The sequence below is a fragment of the Mustela putorius genome, unplaced genomic scaffold (assembly GCF_011764305.1).
Source record: "Mustela putorius furo isolate JIRA1106 unplaced genomic scaffold, ASM1176430v1.1 tig00003898_pilon_pilon_pilon, whole genome shotgun sequence".
Taxonomy (NCBI): domain Eukaryota; kingdom Metazoa; phylum Chordata; class Mammalia; order Carnivora; family Mustelidae; genus Mustela; species Mustela putorius.
The window spans coordinates 9611796-9637489 of NW_025422047.1; the positions used below are offsets into that span (position 1 = coordinate 9611796).

Sequence of the window (25694 nt, forward strand, 5' to 3'; positions counted from 1 at the left end):
TTTAAAGTGTAATTCAATTGTTTTTAGTATATTCCCAGTTGTACAACCACCACCATAATCAACATTAGAACATTTTCAACAGCCCTACCCTACCCCACCAAAAAACCCATACTTATTAGTTGTCACTTCCACTTCCCCCTGCAACTCCCCCAACCCCATGAGAGTCAGTCCCACTAAACTACTTTCTATCTCTACAGACCTGACTATTCTGGACATTTCACATAAATGGAATCATACAATAAGTAGTTTTTGTGACTGGTTTCTTGCACCTAGCATAATGTGTTCAAAACTCATCCATGTCGTGGCAGGTATCAATATTTCACTTCTTTTCATTGTCAATAATATCCATTATGTAGCTATGCTTAATCTTATATAGTTATTAATATGTTTAATCTTAAGCAGTCCATAGGAACTGCTGGACTGTTGTCCAAAAAAGCTGCACAACTTTATATTCCTACCGGTAACATATGAGGCTTCTAATTTCTCCACATCCTCACCAACTCCTGTTATCTGTATTTCTTTTTACTGTAGTCATCCTAGTGAGAGTGAACTGACATCTCAGTATAATTTTGATAATTAATAATTATAATTATAATTAATTGATAATTATAATTTCCATAATCACTAATAATGTTGAGCATCTTTTCATGTGCTTACTGGCAATCTGTATATCTTCTCTGGAGAAATGTCTATTCAGATCCTTTGCTGATTTTTAAATTGTGTTTTGTGTCTCTATTACTGAGTTTATGAGTTCTTTATATATTCTAAATACAGTCCTATCAGATGCGTGATTTGAAAATATTTTCTCCTATTCGGTGGGTTGTCTGTTCACATTTTTTAAAAATTTATTTTATTTATTTAACAGAGAGAGAGCACAAGTAGGGGTAGCAGCAGGTAGAGGGAGAAACAGGCTCCCGGCCAAGCAGCGAGCCCAATACAGACTCAATCCCAGGACCCTGGGATCCTGACCTGAGCGAAGGCAGTTGCCTAACAATTGAGCCACCCAGGTGCTGTGTCTGTTCACCTTCTTGATGGTGATCTTTGAAGCACAAGAGTTTTTAAATGTGATAAAGTCCAATTAATCCATTTTTTGTTTTGCTGTTTTACAGTTTTAGCAACATATCTAAGGACTCATTGCCTAATCCAAGATTACAAAGATTTACACATATGTTTTCTTGTAAGAGTTTTATGTTTAAGTCTTTGATCCACTGTGAAGAAATTTTTTAAAGATTTTATTTTATTTTATTTTTGAGGTGTCTTCCCTCTATTCTTTTTTTTTTTAATTTTTTATTTCTTTTCAGCGTTAACAGTATTCATTGTTTTTGCACCACACGCGGGGCTCCACGCAATCTGTGCCCTCCCTAATACCCACCACCTAGTTCCCCCAATCTCCCACCCCCTGCCCCTTCAAAACCCTCAGAAAGATTTTATTTTTTTATTTGTAAGTAAATTCTACATCTTATGTAGGGCTTGAATTTATGACCCTGAGATCAAGAGTCAAATGCTCCACCAACTAAGCCAGCCAAGTCCCCCATTTTGAATAAATTTTTATATATGGGTTTATATATGGTACGAGGTAAGGGTCCAACTTCATTCTTTTGCATGTGTATAACTGAGATGGAAGACACACTCCTCTTGTGTTTCTCCTTTACTCTTCCACTACTACCACACTCAAAACACTTCTGATACCAGATGTGTGGGCTTTCCACACATCAAGCTATTCTCCTCGAGACCGGCTGGCTGGGTGTCTGTCCTATAATTTAATTCAATTCTATCTCCCTGGAGTTTACATCAGATCCCCAAAAGGGCTTAGTTCTGCAACACTGCCCCTACTTGAAATGCCAATCCCAAGTCCCAGGTTGTCACCTGTATAAATGACCCCCTCCTTGGGTTTGACAGTTTGCTAGCTTATAGAATTCAGGGAGATACTTAGATTTACCAATATATTACAAAGGCTATAATAAAGAGTACAGATGAGCAGCCAGATTTAGAGACACATAGGGAGAGCTGTGTGGGAAGTGGTGCAGAGCTGCCATGCTCCTTCTGTGTGCACCACTCTTCCAGCACCTCCAAGTGTGCACCAGCTCAGAAGATCTCTGAACCCCATCCTTCTGGAATCTTTACTACTTCCCAGAGGACAGAGGATAAGGCTGAAAATTCCAAACTTCTAATCATGACCTAGTCTTTCTTGTGACCTGCCATCATCCTGAAGCTATTAAGGAGCCCACCAAGAGTTGCTTCATTGGAACACGAGAAACTCCTATCACCCAGGAAATGCTTAGGAACACAGGAGCTCTGTGTCAGGAACCAGTGTCCTAGCCAAAAGTACTAAGACCAAGTATCAGAACAAAAGTTGCTCCTAGTGCTGTTATCACTCAAGAGATTACATGGATTATAAGAGGTCTCTGCCAGGAACTAGGAGCAGAGACCAATATATGTGCTGTTTATTCTTTTACAATATCCAATGGAGTCGTGCTGGCACCATGTTTTGAAAAGACTCCTTTCCCCATTGAATGTTCTTGGCACCCTTGTCAAAAATAAACTGACCATAGGGCGCCTGGGTGGCTCAGAGGGTTAAGTCTCTGCCTTCGGCTCAGGTCATGATCTCAGGGTCCTGGGATCGAGCCCCACATCGGGCTATCTGCTCAGCAGGGAGCCTGCTTCCTCCTCTCTCTCTCTGCCTGCCTCTCTGCCTACTTGTAATCTCTCTCTGTCAAATAAATAAATAAAATCTTTTAAAAAAAAAAATCTTTAAATAAATAAATAAATAAATAAGCTGACCATAATGTGACACCTTCTGGACTTTCAATTCTTTCCGCTGATCTACATTTCTATCTATACGCCAGTACCATAATTACTATCATTCTGTAGAAAGTTCTGAAATCAGAAAGTGTAAATACTTCAGCTTCATTGTTCTTTTTCAAGGCTGTTTTCCCTTATTATAATCCTCTTCATTTCTGTAAGTTCAAAAGAAATGTCCCCTCTTTCATTCCTGGTTTTAGTAATTTGATTCTTCATTTTTTCTTGGTCTGTCCAGCTAAAGGTATGTTAATTTTGTTCTTTTTTTTTTTTTTCAAAGAACCAATTTTTGGGGTTTTTTTTGTTCCCCTTGTTTTTCTACCCTCTATTTCATTCATTTCCACTGTAATCTTTACTATTTCCTTCCTTCTCCTTGCTTTAGATTGTTTTGTTTTTGTTTAAAGATTTTAACTTATTTGTCAGATAGAGCACAAGCAGGGGGAGTGATAGGTAGAAGGAGAAGCATACTTTCCTCTGAGCAAAGAGCCCGACGTGGGGCTCAAACCCAGGACCCTGGGATCATGATCTGAACCAAAGGCAGACACTTAAGAGACTGAGCCACCCAGGCATCCAAGAAGGGGCTTGAACTCACAAACCCAAGATCAAGAGTCAAATGCTCTACCGACTAAGACAGCCAGGTTGGCTCTGCTACCTTTAGGTTTAATTTGTTCTTCCTTCTCTACGGTCATAAGGTGGAAGGTTAGGTAATTTACTGGAGATCTTTTTGGCTTCTCAATATAGGTGTTCACTGTTATAAGTTTCTGTTTAAGCACTGCTTAAACTGAACCCCATAATTTTGGCACCTTGTGATGATATATAAATTAAGGAATCTACAGAAAATCACTTTGAAATCTTAGAAGATAGGGTCATTGATGCCATATACCATGTGGGACAACCTATTATTTTTCTTTGAAGAAGACACAAGACTGAAGGAAAGAAAAAAAAGGACTAGCTTAGAGTTAAATCTCATTCTGCCACTTAATAATTATGGAACCTTAAGCAAGTCTCAGTTTCCTCAGCAAAACTATCGAGAAAATTAAATGACACAGCATATTTATAAAGGATTTTTTTTTTTTTTTTTGAGATCAAGAGTCAGACACTTAACTGATTGAGCCACCCAGGTGCCCCATAAAACATCTTCCTGACTAAATATCCAGTGTTCATTCCCCCTTACTAATAGTACCCAAATTACCCAAATTGGGGAATGATCTTCCTTTATCATGTATCTACTATCTCAATGGGTTTGATCCACTCCCAGACCCAAAGTGGGGCATTAACTGCTCTAAAATCAGAGTAATAGATACATTTCTCTTTTGTTATGGAGATCAATTTGTTGATGGCAAGAAAACTAAATATTCAAGACTTAAGACATTCAATGTATGACATTACTCTGACAAATATATTTTTTTTCTTTTGTTTTCTAGGGATATTCTAATCAGAATGAAACCTAGTACATTTCATATGACAATTATGAGAAGAATTTATTTTTTTTTAGATTTTATTTATTTATTTGAGAGAGAGAGAGCATGAGAAGTGGGAGGGTCAGAGGGAGAAGCAGACTCCCGCCGAGCAGGGAGCCCGATCAGGACTCGATCCCGGGACTCCAGATCATAACCTGAGCCGAAGGCAGTTGCTTAACCAACTGAGTCACCCAAGCATCCCAAAATGTTATTTTTCAGGAGAAAAGAATGTAGCTCCCTTCCAGTTGCTATCAGCAACTATCTCTCAACCATGAAGGAAGCCAGCATAAGAATTAAGTCTACAATATGGAAGAGATAATCACACACAAAAAAAAGTCAGATGGACAGCCATATGCAAAAGAATGAAAACTAGACCCTATCTTATACTTTACACAAAAATCGACTCAAGATAGACTAAAGATTTGAATGTAAAACCTGAAACCATAAAATTCATAAAAGAAAACATAAGGATAAGCTCCTTGACCCTGGTCTTGGCAATGATTTTTTGAATTTCACACCAAAAGCAAAGATGACAAAAGCAAAAATAAACAAGTGGGACTACACCAAATTATAAAACTTCTGCACAACAAAGAAAACCATCAACAAAATGAAAAGGCAACCTATTGAATGGGATATAAAACTTCTGCACAACAAAGAAAACCATCAACAAAATGAAAAGGCAACCTATTGAATGGGATATAAAACTTCTGCACAACAAAGAAAACCATCAGCAAAATGAACCAGGCAACCTACTGAATGGAATAAAATGGGATAAACCTTATCACATATCATATATGTGATAAGGGGTTAATATCCAAAAAACCAGGAAAAGATGCTGTATTTTGCCAAATGCTTTTCCTGTATCAATTCAGAGGACCATACGGTTCTTCTCTCTCCTCTTATTTAATGTTTTCTATCACACTGATTCATTTCCAAATGTTGAACCATCCTTGCATCCCAAGGATAAATCCCACCTAGTGTAAGGATGGAGGAACAGTCCTCAATTTCATAAAAACCATCTATGAAAAGTCACAGTGAAAATCATTCTCAATGGGGAAAAGCTGAGAGCCTTTCTGCTAAGATCAGGAACACAGGGGCGTCTGGGTGGCTCAGTGGGTTAAAGCCTCTGCCTTCGGCTCAGGTCATGATCCCAGGGTCCTGGGATCGAGCCCCGCATCGGGCTCCCTGTTTGGCAGGGAGCCTGCTTCCCTCTCTTTCTGCCTACTTGTGATCTCTGTCAAATAAATTAAAAAAAAAAAAAAAAAACAGATCAGGAACATAAGGATGCCCACTCTCACCACTATTGTTCAGCATAGTACTAGAAGTCCTAGTAACAGCAAACGGACAACAAAAAGAAGTAAAAGGTATTCAAACTGGCATAGAAGAAGTAAAACTCTCTGTCTTTGCAGATGACAAAATACTTTATGTAGAAAGTGCTAAAGACTCCAGCTCAAAATTCCTAGAACTCATACAGCAATTCAGTAATGTGGCAGGATACAAAATCAATGCACAGGTATCAGCTACGTTCTTATACACTAACAATGTAACTATAGAAAGATAATTAGGGAATTGATTCCATTTACAATAGCACCAAAAATCATAAGATATCTTGGAATAAACCTAACCAAAGAGGTGAAGTATCTATACTCTAGAAACTACAGAAGACTTATGAAAGAAATTGAAGAAGACACAAAAAGATGGAAAAACATTCTGTACTCATGGATCAGAAGAATAAACACTGTTAAAATGTCTATGGTTCCCAGGGCAATCTATACTTTTAATGCCATCCTGATCAAAATACCAATGGCATTTTTCAAAGTGCCAAAACAAACAGTACTAAAATTTGTATGGATACCAAAAAAGACCCTGAATCACCAAGGGAAGGTTGAAAAAGAAAAACAAAGACGAGGCATCACGTTGCCTGATTTCAAGCTATATTACAAAGCTGTGATCACCAAGACAACGTGGTATTGGCACAAAAAAAGACACATAGATGATGGAATAGAATAGAGAGCCCAGACATGGACCCTCAACTCTATGGTCAACTAATCTTCGACAAAGCAGGAAAAAGTATCCAGCAGAAAAAAGACAGTTTCTTCAATAAATGGTGCTGGAAAAACTAGATAGCTCTATACAGAAGAATGAAACTTGACTATTTGCTTACACCAAACACAAAAATAAACTCTAAACAGATAAACGACCTCAATGTGAGACAGGAATCCATCAAAGTCCTAGAAGAGAACATAGGCAGTAACCTCTTTGACATTAGCCACAGCAGCTTTTTTCAAGACATGTCTCCAAAGGCCAGGGAAACAAAAGCGATAATGAACTTGTGGGACTTCATCAAGATAAAAAGCCCCTGCACAGCAAAGGAAACAGTCAACAAAACAAAGAGGCAACCCATGGAATGGGAGAAGATATTTGCAAATGATACTACAGACAAAGGGCTGGAATCCAAGATCTATAAAGACCTTCTCAAATTAACACCCAAAAAACAAATAATCAAGTAAAAAAATGGGCAGAAGACATGAACAGACACTTCTCCAAAGAAGACATACAAATGGCTAACAGACACATGAAAAAATATTCATCATCATTAGCCATTAGGGAAATTCAAATCAAAACCACATTGAGATACCACCTTACACCAGTTAGAATGGCAAAAATTGACAAGGCAAGAAACAACAAATGTTGGAGAGGATGTGGAAAAAGGGGAACCCTCTTATATTGTTGGTGGGAATGCAAGGTGCTATAGCCACTATGGGAAAAAAGTGTGAAGGTTCCTCAAAAGTTAAAAATAGACCCAGCAATTGCACTATTGGTTATTTACACCAAAGATACAGATGTAGTGAAAAGAAGGGCCACATGCACCACAACGTTCATAGCAGCAACATACACAATAGCCAAACTGTGGAAAGAGCCAAGATGCCCTTCAACAGACAAATGGATAAAGAAGATGTAGTCCATATACACAATGGAATATTACTCAGCCATGAGAAAGAATGAACACCCAACTTTTGTATCAACATGGATGGGCCTGGAGGAGATTAGGCTGAATAAAAGAAGTCAAGCAGATAAAGTCAATTATCATATGGTTTCACTTATTTGTGGAACATAAGGAATACAGCATGGAGGACATTAGGAGAAGGTAAGGAAAAATGAAGGGGGGGGAATCGGAGGGGAAGGTGAACCATGAGAGACTATGGACACCAGGAAACAAACTGAGGGTTTCGGGGGGGACGGGATGGGGGAATGGGTGAGCCTGATGGTGGGTATTAAGGAGGGCACATATTAAATGCAGCACCAGGTATTATATGCAAACAGTGAATCATGGAACACTACATCAAAAACTAATGGTGAGGGGCACCTGGGTGGCTCAGTGGGTTTAAAAAAAACAAACAAACAGACAAAAAAAACTAATGGTGACTAACATAACATAAAAAATATATATCTATATATCTGATACAACTCAACAGCAAAAGACCAGTCTGATTTAAGAATAGGTACAGGGCCTGAGGCACAGTTTTCCAAAGAAGACAGTAAAATGGTAAACAGGTACATAAATAAGTGCTCAGTATCGTTAATCAGCAAATCAAATAGCAAATCAAAGCCACAAGGAAATATTACCTCACACCATTAGAATGGTTATTATCAAAAAGACAAGAAATAACCAGTGCTGGTAAGGATGTGGAGAAAAGAGGATCCTGTGCTTCGTTGCTAGGAATGTAAATTGGTGTGGCCACCATGAAAAACAGTATGGAGTTTCCTCAAAATAAAAATAGTTTCTTAAAGATTTTATTTATTTGAGATAGAATGAGAGTGAGAGAGAGAGAGCGCACATAAGAGGGTGGGCAGCAGGAAGAGTGGGGAGCAGACTCCCCGCCAAGCAGGGAGTCTGATACAGGACTTGCTCCCAAGATTCCAGGATCATGACCTAAGCCAAAGGCAGACACTTAACTGACTGAGCCATTCAGGCTTCCCAGTAAAAATAGTTTCTTTGGAGAACAGTGTGGAGATCCCTTAAGAAATTAAAAATAGGGGGCACCTGGGTGGCTCAGTGGGTTAAGCCGCTGCCTTCGGCTCGGGTCATGATCTCGGGGTCCTGGGATCGAGCCCCGCATCAGGCTCTCTGCTCAGCAGGGAGCCTGCTTCCTTCTCTCTCTTTGCCTGCCTCTCTGCCTGCTTGTGATCTCGCTCTGTCAAATTAAAAAAAAAAAAAAAAAGAAATTAAAAATAGAGCTTCCCTATGATCCTGCAATTGCACTATTAGGAATTTACCCCAAAGATACAGACATAGTGAAAAGAAGGGCCATCTGTACCCCAATGTTCATAGCAGCAATGGCCATGGTCACCAAACTGTGGAAAGAACCAAGATGCCCTTCAACGGACAAATGGATAAGGAATAATAAATGGATAATGGTATGTGGTCCATATACACTATGGAGTATTATGCCTCCATCAAAAGGATAAATACCCAACTTTTGTATCAACATGGGTGGGACTGGAAGAGATTATACTGAATGAAAGAAGTCAAGCAGAGAGTTAATTATCATATGGTTTCGCTTGTGTGGTGCATAACAAATAACACAGAGGACATGGGGAGATGGAGAGGAGAAGGGAGTTGAGGGAAATTGGAAGGGGAGATGAACCATGAAGAGACTATGGACTCTGAAAAACAATCTGAGAGTTGTGAAGGGGCTGGGGATGGGAATTTGGGGGAGCCAGGTGGTGGGTATTATGGAGGGCACATATTGCATGGAGCACTGGGTATAGTGCATAAACAATGAATTCTGTTACACTGAAAAGAAATCAAAGAAAATGGGCTTATAAAATAAATAAATAAATACATTTTAAAAAAAGAAACAAAACAAATGAACAAAGGGGGAAAAAAGATACAACGCCATAAAAGACTCTTAACTGTAGAGAACAAACAAATGGTTACCAGAAGACAGATATATGGGAGATGGTTAAAACTGGTGAAGGGGATTAGGACTGGGATTGTCTTGATAAGCACTTAATGTGTGGAACTGATGGATCACTACATTGTATACTTGAAACTATTACAGCACTGCATGTTAACTACATTGGGATTAAAATTTTAAAAATTAAAAACAGAACTACCAAATGATCTAGCAATTCCACTTGTGGGTATATACCCAAGAAATGAAATTACTATCTTTTTTTTTTTTTTTTTAAGATTTTATTTATCTGACAGAGAGAAACCACAAGTCCACTGAGAGGCAGGCAGAGAGAGAGAGAAGGAAGCAGGCTCCCTGCTCAGCAGGGAGCCCGATGCGGGACTCGATCCCAGGACCCTGAGATCATGACCTGAGCCAAAGGCAGCGGCTTAACCCACTGAGCCACCCAGGCGCCCTGAAATTACTATCTTGAAGAGACATCCCACGCCCATGTTAAATGCAACATTATTTACAATAGCTAAGACATGGAAAAAACTGATGTGTCCATCTATAAATGAATGGATAAAGAAAATATAGTATTTATATACACTATAATACTATGCAGCCATAAAAAAATAAGAAAATCTTGCCATTTGTATTAACTTGGATTGGCCCTGAGAGCATTATGCTAAGTGAAATAAGTCAGACAGCAAAAACTTATACGTGGAATCTAAGAAAACCAAACTCACAGAAACACAGACGAGATCAGTAGTTCCCAGAAGTGGGGGGTGAGAGGTAGGGGAAATGGGTAAATATGGTTAAAAGGTACAGACTTCAGTTGTAAAATAAGTAAATCTTGGATATATAATGAAGAGCATGGTGATTACAGTTAACAAATTTTAAAAGTTCTCATCACAGGAAAAAGAAAGTAACTGTGAGGTGATAAACTCAACCAACTAAACTTACGGTAATCATTTTAAAATATATGTGTTTCAAATCTATGTTTAATCTACATATATTACAAAGTTATAAGTCAAATACCTGTACACACATATATAAGTACATATATGTATACGTACACATATACATATACTGAGAGGGAAAAAAAGAGAATTGAAATCAAAATATACCTAAAGTCTACTCTACACCTCTGGATCTTTCAGTCTGGTATATAAGAAAAGTATATGTGCTCAAGACTACTTGAGGTAAATATCAGCTTTTTCATTTGCGAGCTTGGTACTCCATCTCTAAAAGCCCCGTGAAGGGTAACAAAAGCACTTACCTCAAAGAGTTATTACATAAGTAAATCAGCTAAGGTATGTTTAATATTTAATATACTACCTGGCATATAGTAAATGCTCAATATATGCTTCCTATTATTATCATTAGTGATTATAAACACAAGTTTTAGAAAGAGACAGATCTAAGCTAAAATCTGGCTTTTTATCTTACCACTTTTTTGACTGTGGACAGATTATTTAACCTCTCTTAGACTGTATTTCCTCAACTATAAAATCTGGGGAAAGTTGTGGTAAAAACTAAATCAAATAATATTTTTTTAAAAAACATTTAAAACAATACCTGACACAGAAAGAATAAATGACTGCTAGCCTCTTCATTACATAATAGGTACAAATTGCTTTTTTAAAATGATTGTACCAGTTTATACTTCTGCTATCAGGACATGAGGAAGTTTTCTTTTCTCTGTCTTCACACCAATACATGGTACTGTCAGATTTTTTTTTTTTGCCAATCTGAAGGGAATGAAACAGTGTCTTGCTACATAACTTGCATTTCTCTAGTTACTAGTAAGTTTGAGTATCTTTTCATCTGTTTATTGATTGTTTAGGCTTCCTTTTTTGTGAATTTCCAGTCCTTACCCTTTGCCCATCTCCCCTCTGTCTACTCCTACTGCGTACCTTGGCCTAGGACATCACCATGTCATAGAGTATGTACTTGGAATCCTCAGCCTCTATGTTCTTCAAATACTTTAAGGCCCTCACTGGTTCCTTTACACTACATTCCTTTCTCTCCATATTACTGGTGCCACTTAACCTCTCACCTAAAGACTCAAGCCCACCTCACTCTCTCCCTGAGGCCCAGCAGGAAACATTTATGGAGTTCTAGCAACCACAATACTCTTGATGTCATGAACCATTCATCCTTGCTGCTAGTTTTGTCCTAACTCCCTGGTTTGGACAACTGAGCTTCTGCTTAGTTTCCCTTTTGTTCCCTTGTCAATGCTCCTATAGATCTTTTTATACATTCCTCTTTTTTCTTTTAAGATTTTATTTATGTATTTGACAGAGAGAGAAAGGGGGAGAGAGAGATCAATCACAAGTAGGCAGAGCAGCAGGCAGAGGGAGAGGGAGCAGCAGGCTCCCTGGTGAGCAGAGAGCCCAATGCGAGACTCAATCCCAGGACCCTGGGATAATGACCTGAGCCAAAGGCAGACACTTAATCAACTGAGCCACCAGGCACCCCCATTCCTCTTTCTTTTTAGGTTTTATTTATTCATTTGAGAGAGAGCGAGCAAGAGGGCACGCACAAGCACAGGGGGGCAGCAGGCAGAGGGAAAGGGAGAAGCAGGCTTCCCATTGAGCAGGTAGCCTGATGCACGGCTCAACCTCATGACCCTGGGATCGTGACCTAAGCCAAAAACAGATGTTTAACCGATTGAGTACCCAGGTGCACCCACCTTCCTCTTTCTTGTATTTTTTATACATTTTTTGATAACTTATCATTCTATAACATCATTATTCATTCTCAGAGTCAGTCTGACTTGACTGTGAACTGCTGAGGACATAGACCATGCCCTGTTTATATTCCTAGCTCCTAGTACAGTGGTTCACATTTACCAGGCATCTAAGAAGGAAAGAAGGGAGACTGAAAACAAGCATTCATGAACTATCTAATATCCTGGACTTTCTAGAGCTTGCCCCTTCTTCTCCACTCTACTCCCCCTCTCCCCGCTCCCCAGGGCCAAATGTCCATCTTAGAATGATAAGCATGAGCTTGCTTTGTCCTGTACTTCACTTACCTTTTATAAACATCCTACTGGACTTTGCTGATGATGACTCCTCTAATGAATTACCACCAATTATCTACTGACAAGCTCACCTAGCAGTGTCTCTTCTGGACGCCATCCGTTTGATCACATCTGACAGCACTTCAGGCCAAGAATGTCCCATAATGTCACCGGCCACACACTATTCATAAGATAATCTCCCCCCAAATACTGATTTTATCATGTCATTTATCTATTCAAGAAACCATAAACAATAATGCCTATAGAAATAACATTAAAATGGTTAACCTGTACTCCTCCACAAAACTACTAGAACTGGTGAATGAATTCAGTAGTCTAAAGATACAAAATCGGTATAAAGAAATCCATAGCAATTCTATATATTAATATTGAAATAGCAAAAAGAAAAATTAAGAAAACAATCCCATTTACAATTGCATTTACAACTGCAAATACAATTGCATTTACAATTGCATCAAAAATAATAAAACACCTAGGAATAAACTTAGCCAAGGAGATGAAAAACCTGTACTCTAAAAACTATAAAACACTGATGAAAGATATTCAAGATGACATAAACAAATGGAAGACATTCCCTGCTCATGGATTGGGAGAACAAATAGTGTTAAAATGTCCAAACTACACAAAGGAATCTACAGATTTAAAGCAATCCCTACTAAAATATCAACAGCGGGGGCGCCTGGGTGGCTCAGTAGGTTAAGCCTCTGCCTTCGGCTCAGGTCATGATCTCAGGGTCCTGGGATTGAGCCCCGAATCAGGCTCTCTACTCAGCGGGGAGTCTGCTTCCCCTCCTCTCTCTGCCTGCCTCTCTGCCTACTTGTGATCTCTCTGTGTCAAATAAATAAATAAATATCTTTTAAAAAAATAAAATAAAATACCAACAGCATTTTCCACAGAAGGAGAACAAATAATCCTAAAATTTTTATGGAACCACAAAAGACACTGAAGTTTCCTCAAAAAATCAAAAATAGAACTATCCTATGATTCAGTAATTGCACCACTGGGTATTTACCCAAAGAATATGAAAGCGCTAATTCAAAAAGATGTATGCACCCCAATATTTACTGCAGCATTATTTACCATAGCCATATTATGGCAACAACCCAAGTGGTCATCAATAGATGAATAGAAGAAGAAGAAGTGATGTGATGTGATATGATGTGATGTGATGTGTGTGTGTGTGATAGATTATCATTCAACCATAAAAAAGAATAAAATCCTGCCACTTGTAGCAACGTGGATGGATCTAGAGGGTATAATGCTAAGCAAAAGGAGTTAGAAAAAGACAAATACCATATGATTTCACTCGTATGTGGAATTTAAGAAACAAACAAACAAAGAAAAAAAGGACAAACAAAAACCAGCCTCTTAATTATAGAAAACAAACTGGTTACCAGAGAAGAGGTGGACAGGGGGATGGGTGAAAAAGGTGAAGGGGATTAGGAGTACACTTACTGTGATAAACACTGAAAAAGGTATGTAAATATTGAATCATTATATTGTACACCTGACTAAAATAACACTATGTTAATTATAATGGAATTAGACATTTTTTTAAATTTACTTTCTGAAAAAATAAATGAAATGGTGAACCTAGAATTTACGATCATTCTACACCTTCAGAAGAACCCCATTTCCTTCAGTTCTTCAACATACATCATATACTCTGATGAAGTCAGTTTGTTTTTTTATTCTCCTTTGAAAATGTGCTACTTTGTTTCTTGCTCAAGTTATTCCCCTCCACTTCATTTCCTCAAACAAATACAACTCTCGAATCCAAATATCCCTGTAGGAAGTAATATCAACCAATTAAAACTCAGGATTAGATTTACAGCTATCACAAGTTAGTCATCTAGCAAAGCCCTGAAGGGGAAAAAATAAAGAAGACTATTAAAATATGTTTCCTGGAGATGAGTAAGAGCAATCAAGTCTGGCGCAGCGATGAAAGTAGAGAAAGAAGTCAGCAAGGTAAGCCCTGATCACTAACAGTCAAAGATTGTTGACCTCAAGAAAACATAGCATGGAAATATACAATAAGTCAATTTTAACTTCCTGCTTATATGTCTCTTACGTTAAAGAAATCCTTTAAAAGATTAAAGGAATCCTGACGGGATGCCTGGCTGGCTCAGTTGAGTGTCTGCCTTCAGCTCAGGTCATGATCCCAGGGTCTGGGGATGGAGTCCCACATCGGGCCCCTTGCTCAGTGGAGAGCCTGCTTCTCCCTCTGTCTGCCACCCCCCCACACACAAATAAATAAATAAAAACTTTTAAATAAATAAATAAATAAGTGAGCCTGAACATACAGACCAAATCTTTACCAGTCACTCTAAATACCACCACTAAGGCTTTCTCTTTATTTTCTAACTCTTGACTAATCTAACTGAATAGGGAATGTTTGTGGTCTGTCACCAAACTGTGCAAAAAAGAAATAATCAATGATATGCCCACTCAAAAAAGACAGTAAGAAATAGACTTAATTTAGACAGGTAGATAATATCTACAGATATTATAGGCAAGGTAGCATCTCGCTAGTTAAACACAGATTTTAACTGTGATGTTTAAAAGGATTTTTATTCATCTGATGCATGTAGTGATAAACCCTTCCTTACTGTCCAAAATCTTTTCTTAAAGTAATAGATAAACTGTACTCTAAAATTAATGCATATGGAGCACATGGGTATTTCAGTAGGTTAGGAGGCCAACTCTTCATTTTGGCTCAGGTCATGATCTCAGGGTCCTGGGATATGAGCCCCGAGTCAGGCTCTGTGCTCAGTAGGGAGTCTGCTTGAGGATTCTCTCTCCACCCTCTTTTCCTCCCCCAACTTACACTCTCTAAAATAAATCAATCTTTTTTAAAATAAAAATAAAAAATTAGGGCGCCTGGGTGGCTCGGTGGGTTAAAGCCTCTGCCTTAGGCTAAGGTCATGATCCCAGGGTCCTGGGATCGAGCCTCACATCGGGCTCTCTGCTCAGCGGGACGTCTGCTTCCTCCTCTCTCTCTGCCTGCTTGTGATCTCTGTCTGTCAAATAAATAAAATCTTTAAAAAAATTAAAAATTAAAAATTAAATAAATGCAAATAACCAAATGAATCTTTTTTTCAAATAATCATCTACTACCCCTGCTTTCAATACAAGAGCTTTTAAAAAGCTATGGCAAGTGATGGCATGGTGGTCTACACCCCAGCATTAAATATTAATGAATAACAAAGCCACATAAAAGGCAAATAATTTTATATGATTTTTATATGCCTGAGAAAGCAAAACAATCAAAAAGAGGCACTGATTATTTTCCTTTTTAAATAAAAAAAGCCATTTAGTAATAAAGTAAAAAGTTTGTTGAAAGTATCCTAAACCCAACTTCATCAAGATAAAAAGCTTCTGCACAGCAAAGGAAACAGTCAACAAAAGAGGCAACCCATGGAATGGAAGAAGATATTCGCAAATGACAGTACAGATAAAGGGCTGATATCCAAGATCTATAAAGAACTCCTCACACTGAACACTCCAAAAAACAGATAATCATGTCGAAAAATGGGCAGAAGACATGAACAGATAATTCTCCAAAGAAGACATACAAATGGCTAACAGACACATGAAAAAATGTTCATCATCATTAGCCATCAGGGAGATTCAAATCAAAACCACATTGAAGGGGCGCCTGGGTGGCTCAGTGGGTTAAAGCCTCTGCCTTCGGCTCGGGTCATGATCCCGGAGTCCTGGGATCGAGCCCCACATCGGGCTCTCTGCTCGGCAGAGAGCCTGCTTCCTCCTCTCTCTCTGCCTGCCTCTCTGCCTACTTGTGATCTCTGTCTGTCAAATAAATAAATAAACAAAATCTTAAAAAAAAAAAAAAACCACATTGAAATACCACCTTACAGCAGTTAGAATGGCCAAAATCAACAAGACAGGAAACAACAGGTGTTGGAGAGGATGTGGAGAAAAGGGGAACCCTCTTACACTGTTGGTGGGAACGCAAGTTGGTGCAGCCACTTTGGACAACAGTATGGAGATTCCTTAAGAAATTTAAAACAGAGCCACCTTATGACCCTGCAATAGCACTACTGGGTATTTACCCCAAAGATACAGATGTAGTGAAAAGAAAGGCCACATGCACCCCAATGTTCATAGCAGCAACATCCACAATCGGCAAACTGTGGAAAAAGCCAAGATGCCCTTCAACAGACGAATGGATAAAGAAGATGTAGTCCATATATACAACAGAATATTACTCAGCCATCAGAAAGGATGAACACCCAACTTTTGTATCAACATGGATGGGCCTGAAGGAGATTATGCTGAATAAAAGAAGTCAAACAGAGAAAGTCAATTATCATATGGTTTCATTTACTTGTAAAACATAAGCAATAGTATGGAGGACATTAGGAGAAGAAAAGGAAAAGTGAATTGGGGGAAATCGGAAGGGGAGACGAACCGTGAGACACTATGGACTCTGAGAAACAAACTGAGGGTTTTAGAGGGGAGGGCAGTGAGGGATGAGCGATCCTGGTGGCGGGTATTAAGGAGGGCACGTATTGCATGGAGCACTGGGTGTGGTACATAAACAATGAATCCTGGAACACTTAAAAAATAAAATAAAACAAAATAAAGAAAAAAAAAGTATCCCGAACCCACTCATGGAGATGCTATGGAGCTTAAAGAACAAATTTCAGGTTAGTGGGAAAGTAGCAAATATTGGGAATTCTGCAAAGCTGGACTATTATACTGCTAAGGACACAACAAAACCAGTCTTAGCATCCTTACCCATCATTTCTTTTTACTTAAACACTCACATCACCACCAAACAAACAAACCACACCCAATCTAACAATAACAGCTCATGAAACAACTATACCAAGGAACACAGAAAAATATAAGTCCTTTCATCAAAGAATTTACAATCTTTTTGAAAGAAACAAACGTACTATAAGATAATATGACAATACAAGATCAAATGATAGTTTCTATGAACAAAAATAAGCACTGTGAGAAATCAGTAGATTAAGTGGATCAGAATGCTTAGAGCACAGAGCTAGGAACTTATGGATGGTAAAACAAAAAGAACGCTGAGTGTCTAAACCAAGTTCCCAGGAAAAAAAAAATTCAGCCAAGAAGTTTAAAGAACAAAGGCTCCTCTTAGCTCTCACGGGGATACCCTTGGGTTCTAGCAGCTCCCCAGGAGACAAAGGCAAAATGAAGTTTCCAAGCTCTTCAATCTAGATAACCATCACAGGGAATTCTATCTTTTAAACAAAACTATCCTATCATAATGGTCAATTTAAAACTATCAGGTTTTTGTGGTTACAATGGAAAAAAAAAAAAGAGCACAATTTCATCATCCTCTCTATTTAAAAAACGTACTTGTTAATTACAAAAACATATGAACAAATGTATGTAAAAATAGGAGAGTAAAAGTCAAGAATTGGGGAACCATTCCAAGAGACCCGATATCAGCATAGCACGTGTTCCAAAAAAGAAGGGGTAAAAAATTAAGGGGCTGGAAAACATCAACAAAATAATTCAAGAAAACTTGCTGAGAAAAACTTTCAAATCACAAGTTTCAATAAAGGACAAAGACAGGCACACTAGATGAAAACATACCCATACTATGGTATATCATCATGAAATTGCAAAACCCTGGGGGAAGAGAGAAAAAATTATATGTTTCCAAAGTAACATGAATCATAACAGAATTATACTTCTCAACTGCTACAGGGAATATGAAAACAAATTTTGGAAGTAAAATTATTTTCAATCCAGAATTCTATATCCAGCCAGTTTTTCATTTAAACATCTGGGTAGTATAAAAACTTTCAGACTTGCAAGAGAGGTCTCAAAGACATACCTCCCAGCACCCTTTACTCTGGAAACTATTTCACTAAAATAAAAATAAACAAAAAAAGAGAAAGAGATTCAACAAGGCATATAATATAAATGAGAATCCCCAAGACGACAATGAAGGGTGATCCAAGGATGATACTTGTGAACAAAACACCAAGCTGTACTGGAGCTGACTAGGAGGTCCCTACACGGACTTCCCTAAGGAGAGGAAATCTAACAGCTGTGTAAATCAGTAGCTCATTGTTTTTTATTGCCAAATAGTATTCTATTGTATGAATATACCAACCCTGATTTATCCATTCACTCTTTTCTTTTTTTTTTTTTTAAGATTTTATTTATTTATTTGACAAAGAGAGATAACAAGTAGGCAGAGAGGCAGGCAGAAAGAGAGTGGGAGGAAGCAGTCTCCCCGCTGATCAGAGAGCCTGATGTGGGGCTCGATCCCAGGACACTGAGATCATGACCTGAGCCAAAGTCATAGGCTTAACCCACTGAGCCACCCAGGTGCCCCGCCATTCACTCTTTTCTTTGAAGTATACATTTTTGGCAAGTTAGAATAAAGTTGATATAAATATATGAACACAAATTTTCATTTCTCAAGGTTAAATGCCTAGGGGTAGGGTTGCTGGATCATACAGTAAATCCATGTTTGACTTATAAGTATATGCTTAACTGTTTTCCAGAGGAATTGAATCACTCTGCATCCCTACCAGCAATATGTGAGGGTTCCAGTTGCTCTACATCCTCCTCAGCACTTGGTACTGACAACAATTTTAAGTCATTCTAATGGATGTACAGTAGCAGTTCACCATTTGCACTTAATTTGCATTCCCCTAACGGCTAGTTATGCTAAACATCTTTTCATGAGCTGATGTGTCACTCTATATCCTCTTGCCAAAGCCTATGAAACATTTTTAAGTGGCTTGTTTTCCTACTGTTGAGTTTGCAGAGTTCTTTACATATTCCAAATATAAGTCCTTTGCAGGTATATGATTTGCAAATCTTTTCTTCCAGCCTATAATCTGCCTTTTAATTCTTTTAACAGTGTCTTTGCAAGCGATGGTTTTAATTTGATGAAATCCAATTCATCAATTTCTTCTTTTATGAATCATGCTTTTGGTATAATGCGAAAGAACTTCTTATCTGCACCCAGGTTATGAAGATTTTCTCCTGTCTTCTTCTAAAAGCCGTACATTTTTATATCTCAAATTTAGATGTGTGGTACATTTAAAGTTCATTTTCATATATCGTGTAGTTTAGGTCAATGTTCATTATATTTGTATGTGGATATCCAATTGTTCCAGCACCACTTATTGAAAATATTTTTCTTTTTCCATTTTGTCACTTTGTAAAAAATTACTGGCCATGGTTGTGTGCGCCTATTTATGCGATCTCTATTCTATCTCATTGCTTTACATGCCTTTCGCTTTGCCAATACCACAGTCTTCATGATGACAGCTTCATCCTGTTTTTAAATCATGTAGCTTGATTTTTTCCAACATTTTTCTTTTTCAGAATTGTTTTGGGAGGCCTGGGTGGCTCCATCCTTTAAGCATCTGGGGTCATGATCCCAGGATCCTGCGACTGAGCCTCACATTGGACTCCCTGCTCAGCGGAGAGTCCACTTCTCCTTTTCTCTCTGCCCCTCTCCCTTACCCTCTCCCTCTCTCTCAAATAAATAAAATCTTTTTTTAAAAAAATGGTTTTGGCTATTCTAGGCCCTTTACCTTTATAAAGAAATTTTAGAATCAGTTTATAACCAGAAATGGTGCTGTTGGGATTGTTTTTATTAGTACTGCATTAAATCTACAGATCAATTTGGGGAAAATCAACATCTTTACTATTGTGATTCTTCAAAATCATAAATGCATTTTTCTCCATTTTCTCCATTTACTTAAATATCCTTTGATTTTTTTTTTTAAATCAGGGTTCTATAATTCTCAGCATAGAGATCTTATATATATTTTGTTGAATTTATACCGAAGAGTTTCACTTTGGGGAAGCTACTATATATATCTTTAATTCAGTTCTCAATTGTTGTATCACTAGTATATAGAAATATGATTTTTTTTTTGTGAGCTGACCATGAAGCACTTGCTAAACTCATTTACTCTAGGAATTTCTTTGTGGATTGCTTGGGATTTTCTACATAGATGAATATGCCATCTGCAAATAGGGGCAATTTTATTTCTTCCTTTTTAATCTTTGTGCCATAATTTCTTTAAGTATTTTTGATGGATCACATTCATTCTCTTCTCATTTTGGGTCTCCGATGACACAAATGTAAGACCTTATCATAGTTTCATAGGTCCCTGAAGCTGTACATTTCTTTATTTTTAACCTTTTCCCTGTTATTCAAATTGGATCACTTCTGTTGACCCATTTTTAAGTGCAGACTCTTTCACTGTCATGTCTACTCTGCTATTGAGCCCTTTTAATGAGTTTTAATTTCCATCATTGTATTTCTTAGTTCTAAAATCTCCATTTATTTCTTCATATCTTCTATTTCTTTGCTGAGACTTTCTATCTTCCCATTCAATCCTTGAACATGGTCATAAGAGCTGATTTTAAAACTACTTTTCAGATAATTTTAACATATGTGTGATCTTGGCATCACCATCTGTTCACTGTCTTTTCCCATGTAAGTTCAATTTTTCTGGTTCTTTTTAAGCTGAGTAATTCTAGATTGTATTCTGGACATTTGCATATTATGTTATGATACTCTGGATCTTATTTAAGCCCCACTGAGAATGCTGGTGTGCTTGTTTTAGCCAGTAATTGATTTGACCCGTTGGCTTCACATTTCAAGTTCTGACCAGCCTTCTGTGGGTTGTATTTCCAATTACAATTCAGTCTGCAAACCCTCTGCAGTCATACATACAGTTTCATAACTGTACCATGCAGTGTCCAGTTTGGGAGTTAGGGGTGGTCTATCCCATAATTCAGTCTTTGACATTTCTGTATGCTGATTAGGAATCAATCAGACTCATACATGTCAGCTTGGGAGTCAGCTCATGAGTTTATCACAAACTTTAAGTAGTCAGTTTTCTAAGCTCCTCATTCTCTTGCGATCTTTTAGCTCCCTGGAGCTCTCCTTTTCCACCTTTCCAGCAGAAAGCTGGGACTTCATTAACCCCACTCTGCCATGTACTTCCCATTACTGTGCCCACATCAGGGCTAAGCAAAAGAAGAGCAGAGGGAGAAGAAAACAACGGGATTTGCTGCACTCTCTTGATACCAAAGCTCCTCCAATCTGGGAGGAAGTCTCCCCTCCCTCTGAGATTTAGGCTCCTGCCTGCCCCCATTGAGGCCACTGCAGCTTCTGCCAAGGACTGCTTGAGGCCTGGGGTGCAAGAAAATGAAGAAAAGGAAAAAAAGAAGAAGAAGAAGAAAGAGAAGGATGTGGGAAAGAGATCCCTTCCGCTCCTTGAGTCAGAACCAGAGGGCTTCTCCTGGTGCTTTTTCTGTCCGTATTAATAATGCTCACTTCCAAGTTTCAGGATACATTAAGTTCAGGCTGGGGCATACCGGAAGAAAAAAAATGGTAAACTCACCGCCGGTTCAGTGGTACTTTGAATTCTGGTCTTCTTCCCCAATCTGCCTCCTACTATTTATTTTTCAGAGTCCTCAAATAGCCACTCCAAGCATTCTGTCCAGGTTTTATAGCTGCATTCAGTGGGAGAGACAGGGTGAAGTGTGCTTACTCCATCTTATCTGGAACCAGAACCTGGACTACTGTTTTTCATAACACACTTTGTCCAACTGATTATTGAAACTATTTATAGAACTTTGATTGCAAGAAGTTAAAAAGTAAAGATAAGCAAATCCTGTATTAACCTTACTGTGGAAAAGGGAACAAGGAAGCCAGTAGGATCACATTTTTTTAAGCAGGTATTCTTTTGGGTATTATATGCTTAGGAAAAGGAAGTTTTTAACTGTATTTGTTTTATTTCTTTAAATCCTATTTTATCTGTGGACTTTTATAAATACTAGCACTGTTACAAATTTTTTAAAAGAAGAAGAAAAAGTAGTATGAGACAGAGGAAGCAAAATTCAGATGAGAGGCCATAAACTGTTTAAGAAACCGAAAAAAGTTCAGGATGACCAACAACCCAAGTGTAAGCCAACAGTTTCTGGTAAAGAGGCTAGAGAAGCAGGCAGGAATCAGTTCAAGATCTTGCATGCCAGGTTAAGGTGGCTGGACTTTACCTGAGAAAACGAAGGCCTTTAAGTGTTTTAGCAAATGTTGGGAGTGACATGATCCAATCAGTATGTTTGAACAATCGCTCCTGCTATAGAACATAAAGATATGTAAAATATGAGTCTTACTGTCTGAATGTTAGGGGGTCACATCAAGTTGCAGAAAAATACATATATATTATGGTTGCACATATTGTTGGATATGGGTGAGACGGTTGTTTCACATAGACATGCATGTACACAGTCATTATATATCATATGTAATCATATGATTTTATACATGATTCTGATTCCATATGATTTATATATATAGGATATATATCACATGATTATTTATGTGTGTGTAAAAATAGATGACAAAATATGTATTGAATGTTTCTGGAAAAAACACAAGAAACCAGTAACAGTGGTTAGTTTAGGAGGAAGTTGGGGGCTAAGAGAAAGCAAACTTACTTTTCACTTTATTCTTCTCATTTTTAAACCTTTTACTGTGAATACTTACACATAAACTAGATACACTAGAACAAGTATGAATAAGCCTAGCATTCAGTAATCCATCTTCCAGCGTAGAGTTAGCACTCAAACACTACTACAGATTTCCCTACAAATATTACTCACCATTTATAAAGTTCACAACACAGAACAGCTTTTTTATTACATTACATTATACTGCATTTCACTAATTTACTATGTATTTTCAGGCACCGAGAAATTTAAATAGAAGATAGAAGAGTAAGAAGTGATTTTGAAGATATCATTATACTATGTTTTTTCACTATGAAATTATATTACATTTTTACTATAAAAGAAATGTTTGTGTTACTCTTTTCAATTTCTTAAGCACTGAAGGACATAAAGGGAAACATTAAAAGATTTTTTTCTTCTTTCCTAGTCTCCCTAATGCCAATTCCTAAACATAACTATCCTTACTGGCTTCTTAAGCTCTGTATGATTCCAGACTTTTGCTGTGCTTATAAAGCACATATAAATATATGTGTATATGTGTATATAAAGTCACACACATATATATTATACTCTCTTTGAAGGAAATGGATCTCTGCTCCTTAAGATAACCTAGACATATTCAATTTCCTAAACGTCATTTTCCTAAATCCAGAGTAATCAATTGACAAATCCCCAAGCTGGCAGATAATGTGAAATCTTCCAAGGAGAGAATGTTAAAATAAACACACTGAACAGATGAAGTTCTCAGAGATCTCCTAACACATCTTTGATAAAACAGATGAACTTTAACCAGAGCAAGCAAAAAATTACTTTAGGGAAAAAAAAGTGTACAAGTTGAAATAAACAAAAGGACAGATGATAGGTATATAAAAGGCTAAAGAAAGACTACAGAGCACAAGTGGAGGACTGGGGCAGAAAGTGTCATTAGTACAGAAGAACAACTGCATGGACTCCTAGGTGGCTCAGTCAGTTAACTGTCTACCTTCAGTTCAGGTCATGATCCCAGTGGGATTGAGCTCCCTGCTCAATGCAGAGCCTGCTTCTCCCTCTCCCCCTCGCCCTGTTTATGCTCTCTCTGTCAAAGAAATAAAATCTTACTAAAAAAAAAAAAAGACTACAACTCTTCTGCCTTTCTGCTTGAAGCTCTAGCTACTGCTGCAAAGTACAACTACTCCCTCTCCCCAGTCATAAGAATGAGAGACATATGTCATTTTGGATTAGACTACTGGTCTATCCACAGACTACTGTCTATGAAAGTTCCTCCAAAATGCTTGCCCTCATCAAGGTTCATCTGTCCCATCAAAGGGTGTAGAAGATCTCTGATAATTCCTTTCGTGGGAGAGCATAGCAGTTGAACTCTGGGACTAAAAGGTTAGGAATAGACCTTTACCCCTTATTATATTCTTTACTACTTTGTGCTATCGTTTTGCCACTGAGCTTGATACAAATATCAAGTTTAAGTGTATGTAATTCTTTAAGTGGCTTGCAGTTTAAAAGAGAACACAAGTCTATTTTAAAAAATAAACAATTCAAACACATTGAAAAGGGCACATAAGGATAAAACAGACAAAATCTAGTAATTAAAACCTATTTAGAGAAATGTGTTCGCCCAATAGCAATTAATACCCTCGTGCCCACACTGTGGTTTCAATTATTTCTCAATGAAAGGAAACAGGGCTTCTTGGAGAAAGAGAGTTCCTGATTCCAACAACAGCACAGGAAAAATTCAAGGAAAGTCTGAAATATGGACTGTGCCAGAAAAGAAAGATGGTATCAAAGAACTCTGGAGTTAGGACACAGCAGTCCATTTGAAAGGGCTTCCACTAGCCAAAGACATGAAAATTTGAGCATCAAAATAACAATCACCATAATGAGTTGAAATAAAATACATAAAATGTTGAAAACAAAAACAAAAACAAATTCATTGGTCATATGGCACAAAACTCATTTTTCTGAGAATTGGTAAATAAGAGGGAAGAAAAATCAAGCCTTTATCCTGCCTTTCTTGTAGTGACTATACTTCAGGGGAAACAAACAGCTGATGAAATAAAGTTCTACTTGGTAGAATAATTCCAGTTCAGAAATTTGATTCAGAAAAAGAATCATAAAAATCACAATTTTGCCAACCATATGGAAACAATAGATCTAGACCATGTACTCTTGCCAAAAATAAGAGCAGTAACAACAACCAAGGCTCTGCATCTACTACCAGTTCACAGGAAAAACAGAGGCTCGAGAAACATGTTAAAAGATACCCCAAGTGTGCAATTAGACAAATCCAGAATTTGGACTCTTTCTATCAAACTAAGAACTTCATTTCTTCAACAAATAAACGGCAACTCCAAAAAAAAAAAAAAAAAAGGTTGGGGGGAGGGGGACTGGGAGGATGTGGGAGGATGACAGAGGAACCGTGGAACTCTCAAAGACTAAGAGACTTAAGAGATATGTCAACCAAATGCAGTGTATGTGAATCTTGATTTGAACAAGTCAACAACAGGATACTGCTTTCAATCAATCTAATATATATTGAGGGCATTGTGCTAAACAGCTGACTTTTACCACTTCATTCTCATAACCAACCTATAATTTGTGTGTTGTTAATGTTCCCATATTACCCTTGGGAATTTGAGCTAAGTAGGTTCACATGGGCAGAAGGTGGTGGAGATGGTCCTCAGTTGTCACTTTTTTTTATCAACCACAATTTATGTTTCTCTATATATTGTATTTCTGCTACTTCCCACTGGACAATGCTACAGTCAATAGCCAAAGCATGGCCCCCACAAGTCCTCCTCACTCAACAGTTACTTCCCTCCCCTACCATCTACGCTGACAAGGTCTCAACATGCCTCAAAGACAGAACAATAGGATATTTTTAAGACAATGGGAGAAATTAAACACTGGCTAGATTTTAGATAATACTGAGAAATAATTTTGTTAGGTGTTTAAAACTACTGTGCTTATGTTATTTAAAAAAAAACTATACTA

General features: G+C 37.8%; 1 protein-coding gene across 3 annotated transcripts in view; it reads right to left on the bottom strand.

Annotated features, from left to right (window-relative positions):
• The window catches only part of TTBK2 (tau tubulin kinase 2), a 177258-nt gene that overhangs the window by 93600 nt on the left and 57964 nt on the right, over positions 1–25694 (bottom strand). Inside the window, exons 2-3 of one of the 3 annotated variants that reach the window (XM_004751214.2) lie at positions 22254–22336; positions 21599–21710 (exon numbers count right to left, since the gene is read on the bottom strand). The exons of 1 other annotated variant lie outside the window; for it this stretch is intronic. The gene's annotated coding sequence lies outside the window, so the exon portion shown is untranslated. The remainder of the gene's footprint in view (positions 1–21598; positions 21711–22253; positions 22337–25694) is intronic. One more of the 3 variants, XM_004751213.2, reaches the window with a different exon arrangement.